General features: G+C 39.6%; 1 protein-coding gene across 3 annotated transcripts in view; it reads left to right on the top strand.

The window, feature by feature from the left end:
• The window catches only part of LOC147011823 (DCN1-like protein 3), a 66,169-nt gene that overhangs the window by 32,817 nt on the left and 27,352 nt on the right, over window positions 1-6,000 (top strand). The window lies entirely within an intron of this gene.

Here is a 6,000-nt window from a genome sequence, read left to right on the forward strand (position 1 = left end):
AATCTGGAAGCCAGTTCTAACGAAATTGAATGCTTTGTGCTGCCCGGTTCGTAACTCGTCTGTTCCGCGCCCTCTCGAAGCAGGCCTGTGTTTGTATCACCATTAAATAATGTTTTCTCTGGCACCGCTTATCCTGTCAATGCAAAACTTTGCGACTCTGATTTAAGTCTCATGTTGTATCAGTTGTGTCAAAGGCACTTCTGGGTACCCGGTCATCACTGCCAGCAGTTATAAAGTGGCAGTTCTAGTTAGGGTACCCTGTGAGTACAGGGTACCCTATTGTTTTTCTTCTGTTTATTATTACGCATTATTATTATTATTATTCTTCCGCCGTAAATTTGCAAAATTTCCAAATTTTTTCGCTTTAAATGCCATTTTCTCAGAAATGGTAAGACCAATCGACACAAAATTTTCACCAAATATGTATCTTTTTTGATAGCATACATAATTGATAATTATGACGTCATAGGTCACGTGATACGGGCGCCATCTTGAAAAAACAGATCAACTTTGGACCTCTGTATCTCGGAAACCTTCTAGTGTAAAAAAATTTCGCTTGATACATTTGAACAAGCTCCCTCTCGGGTATACGTGTGATTTTTCGTGACGTCATCAGTGAAGAGGTATCCCAGTAAAAATTCGTCAAGTAGAACGCCACATGGCAAAAATTTGAAATTTCTTGAGCATCATCTACACAAAAATTCATCGTAGAAAAAAAATATTTTGACGTCATCAGTGACGTAATTCGGCCGCCATCTTATTTTTTTGTGTTTTTTTAAAAAAAATCTTCTTCTCCAGAACGGCTGTGCAGATTGAGGCGAAACTTTACAGGCACATTCCCCCTGAGGTCCTCTTTCAAGTTTGTTAATTTGTTGTTGATACGTCACATGGTTTGGCGGCCATCTTGAAAAAACCTTAAAACCTTCAAACATCTTCTCCAGAAGCGCTGGTCCAATGAAGGCGAGATTTCAGAACTATATTCGTGACATGTATGCGATGCAAGTTTGTTAATTTCAAAGTGATAGGTCACATGGTTTGGCCGCCATGTTGGATTTAAGAAAAATATTAAATAATGTTTTCTCTGGTATTTCATAAGCCATCAAAGCGAAAATTTGCAAGTGCCTTCCTCCCTCAAGTCTGCATACATGGTAAAAATTTTTTACCTCAGAAGTCACATGGTTTGGCGGCCATCTTGGATATAAAAATAGACTTTATCCGATTTACACGAAACTTCACACACTTGTTCGGGTCGACGATGGAAAGCAGATTTTAAATTTATGATATCATAGGTCACAAGGTTCGGCAGCCATCTTGGATTGAAAATGAATAAATTTTAAAAATCTTCTTCTCCAGAAGGGCAAGACAGATGAAGACGAAACTTCACACATATATTCCCCATGAGGTCCTTTCTCAAGTTTGTTAATTTGTTCTTGATCGGTCACATGGTTCGGCGGCCATCTTGAAAAAACCCTAAAACCTTCAAACATCTTCTTCTCCAGAAGCGCTGGTCGGATGAAGGGGAAATTTCAGAACTATATTCGGGACACGTAGGCGATATAAGTTTGTTAATTTCGAATTGATACGTTCGACGGTTTGGCCGCCATCTTGGATTTAAGAAAAATATTAAATAATGTTTTCTCTGGAACCGCTGAACCAAACGAATCGAAAATTTGTAATTATCATCTACCATCGTGTATGCACGCATGGTAAAAATTATGACATCACACGTCACATGGTTTGGCGGCCATCTTGGATAGAAAAACGCACCTTTACCGATTAACACGAAACTTTACAAACGTGTTCCAATACCCAGTTGGAAGCAGAATATAAATTTCTGATGTCATAGGTCACATGGTTCGTCAGCCATCTTGGATTGAAAATGAATAAATTTTAAAAATCTTCTTCTCCAGAAAGGCAAGACAGATTAAGCCGAAACTTCACACATATATTCCCCATGAGGTCCTTTCTCAAGTTTGTTAATTTGTTCTTGATTGGTCACATTGTTTGGCGGCCATCTTGAATTTACCTTAAAACATTCAAACATCTTCTTCTCCAGAACACCTGATCTGATCAAGGGGAAACTTCACACCCCTATTGCACATGAGTAGGGAATACAAGTTTGTTAATTTCTAATTGATAGGTCACATGGTTTGGCAGCCATGTTGAATTTAAGAAAAATATTAAATAATGTTTTCTCTGGAACTGCTTAACCTATCGAAGCGAAAATATGCGTCTGTCATCCTCCATGACATCTGCATACATGGTAAAAATTATGAGGTCACAAGTCACATGGTTTGGCCGCCATCTTAGATTGAAGGATAAATATTAATTCATGTTTACTCTGGAACCACTACTTCTATATATGCGAAACTTCATATTTATAATTTAGGCTACATGTGAAACAAAAGTTTAAAATTTCAACCTGATCGGCCGTGTGGTTTGGCAGCCAGAATTATTTAATTATTTGAATCTGGTCGCCAGTAATAAGGAAATTGAACGCTTTGTGCTGCCCGGTTCGGAACTCGTCTGTTCCGCGCCGTCTCGAAGCAGGCCTGTGTTTGTATCACCATTAAATAATGTTTTCTCTGGCACCGCTTATCCGATAAATGCGAAACTTTGCGACTATGATTTAAGTCTCACGTTGTGTCAGTTGTGTCAAAGGCGGACGGACTGGGTACCCGGTCATCACTGCCAGCAGTTATAAAGTGGCAGTTCTAGTTATTATTATTATTTTTCCGCCGGCATTTTGCACCCTTTTCGCTTTAAAAATCATTTTCTCTGGAACACTAAGTCCGATCGACAGGAAATTTTCACCATAGTATGTATCTTTTTTGATAGCACAATCACGTTATAATTATGACGTCATTGGTCACGTGGTACGGTCGCCATCTTGAAAAAAGCGATAAACTTTGGACATCTGTATCTCGGAAACCGTGCAATGGAAAAATTTTTCGTTTGATACATTTTACTAAGCTCCTTATGGGGAACACATGTGATTTTTCGTGACGTCATAGGTGAAGCGATATACCGGTGAAAATTCGTCAAGTAGAACGCCATATAGGAAAAATCTGAAAAATTCTGAGCGTCATCTACACCAAAATTCATCGTCAAAAATGTTTTTTTTGACGTCATCGATGACGTAATTCGGCCGCCATCTTGTTTTTTAGTGTTTTTTTAAAAAAATCTTCTTCTCCAGAAGGGCTAGGCAGATTAAGGCGAAACTTTACAGGTACATTCCCCCTGAGGTCCTCTTTCAAGTTTGTTAATTTGTTGTTGATACGTCACATGGTTTGGCGGCCATCTTGAAAAAAACCCTAAAACCTTCAAACATCTTCTTCTCCAGAAGCGCTGGTCCAATGAAGGCGAGATTTCAGAAATATATTCGTGACATGTATGCGATGCAAGTTTGTTAATTTCGAAGTGATAGGTCACATGGTTTGGCCGCCATGTTGGATTTAAGAAAAATATTAAATAATGTTTTCTCTGGAATTTCATAAGCCATCGAAGTGAAAATTTGCAAGTGCCTTCCTCCCTCAAGTCTGCATACATGGTAAAAAATTTTTACCTCAGAAGTCACATGGTTTGGCGGCCATCTTGGATAGAAAAATAGACCTCATCCGATTTACACGAAACTTCACACACTTGTTCGGGTCGATGATGGAAAGCAGAATTTAAATTTATGATATGATTGGTCACAAGGTTCGGCAGCCATCTTGGATTGAAAATGAATAAATTTTAAAAATCTTCTTCTGGTCCAATGAAGGGGACATTTCATAGCTATATTCGGGACAGGAAGGCGATATAAGTTTGTTAATTTCGAATTGATAAGTCACATGGTTTGGCCGCCATCTTGGATTTAAGAAAAATATTAAATAATGTTTTCTCTGGAACCGCTTAACCAAACGAATCGAAAATTTGTAATTATCATCGAGAGGGAAGTATGCACGCATGGTAAAAATTATGACGTCACATGTCACATGGTTTGGCGGCCATCTTGGATAGAAAAACGCACCTTTACCGATTCACACGAAACTTCAAAAACGTGTTCCAATTCCCAGTTGGAAGCAGAATATAAATTTCTGATGTCATAGGTCACATGGTTCGTCAGCCATCTTGGATTGAAAAACAATATCTTCAAACGTCTTTTTCTCTGAAACGGCTGAACAGATCCAGGCGAAACTTGACCACTATGACCGCCTCTCCATGACGAATAAAAAGTTCCCTCCCCCTTTTGAGGTACGATGCAACGTTTGGCAGCCATATTGGATTGAAGGAAAAATATTAATTAATGTTTACTCTGGAACTACTGCATCAATAAATGTGAAACATCAAGTTTATGGTGGAACGCTCATGCGGAATGAGGGTTTGAAATTTCAACGCGATCGGGCCCAGGGTTTGGCAGCCATGTTGGTTTTAAGAAAAATATTAAATAATGTTTTCTCTGGAACTGCTTAACCTGGAGAAGCGAAAATTTGCAGTTATCATCCACCATCCTGTTTGCACACGTGGTGCAAATTATGACATCAGAAGTCACATGGTTTGGCCGCCATCTTGGATTGAAGGATAAATATTAATTAATGTTTACTCTGGAACCGCTGCCTCTATATATGCGAAACTTCAGATTTATAATTCAGGTGACATGCGAAATAAAAGTTTAAAATTTCAACCTGATCAGTCACACGGTTTGGGAGCCAGAATTATTTAATTATTTGAATCTGGAAGCCAGTAATAACGAAATTGAATGCTTTGTGCTGCCCGGTTCGTAACTCGTCTGTTCCGCGCCCTCTCGAAGCAGGCCTGTGTTTGTATCACAATGAAATAATGTTTTCTCTGGCACCGCTTATCCTTTCAATGCGAAACTTTGCGACTGTCATCTGCAGAAAGTCCCATGTTGTATCAAAGGCGGACGGACTGGGTACCCGGTCATCACTGCCAGCAGTTATAAAGTGGCAGTTCTAGTTATTATTATTATTATTTTGTATACCTTGTCGAGGCTCGTGTGAGAGCTAACACACAGCGCACAGCAAGGGGGAATGAGACGAGGGGCAGGAGTGGGAAGGTCAAAACAGTGGGGAACAGAGACATTAGGAGATCTGCGGAAGGGAGAGGGATGGGGTGGGGAACATGAGGAATACAAGATGGACATTGCAGGGACTTTCAGGAAGGAAAGCAGGGAATTTGAAGGAGGTGGGCTTGGGTGGATTAACGGGGGTAGAAAAGATTGAGGATAGGTGGTGGTGAACAGCTGTTTTGAAGGCCTGGAGGGAAGAATGGGATTGAATAGAGTGAGGGAGTTTATTCCAAAGACGGGGGAAAAGAGGAATGAAAGAGTGAAGGTGAGCAGTGATTCGTGATTTTGGTAGTTTTACCAGAAGGGGGTTGTTAGCGGACCTTGAGCACCCTGCGGAAATGTGGTGGGGACAAATCGCAGAGAGAGCAGGGGGGGGGGGGGGGCGAGGCTGAAGAGGAGACTGTAGAAGACAGAAAGACCACCGACCAACCTGCGATGAGAGAGTGAGAGGCCCAAAGACTCGGCCTCATTGCGGGAGATGCCAATGATCCGAAATGCCATGCTTTTACATATATATATATATATATATATATATATATATATATATATATATATATATATATGTGTATATGTATATGTGTATATATGGATGTATATATATATATATATATATATATATATATATATATATATATATATATATATATATATATTGACCCACTATCATGACAACTGCCTCGTGGACGGGGAAATCGGTATACTTCTTCAAGTTGCTGAGCACTTGTATTACCGAAGTAATGGGACGGCACACGCAAACGTGAAATGGACCGAGCAAACCTACATCACGTGCATATATTGTTTCACGCTGAAAAGCATCACACGCACCATATTAAATATTGAATAACCAGTTATGAATAAATAATACAACATAGTAGATTACTGTCCCAATACTTTTGGAAATCGAGAAGACCTCTTCATTATTGGTAGGT

This window comes from Eptatretus burgeri, chromosome 15 (genome assembly GCF_056783735.1).
Source record: "Eptatretus burgeri isolate ZD-2024b chromosome 15, Ebu_testis_v1, whole genome shotgun sequence".
In the NCBI taxonomy this organism is placed as follows: Eukaryota; Metazoa; Chordata; class Myxini; order Myxiniformes; family Myxinidae; genus Eptatretus; species Eptatretus burgeri.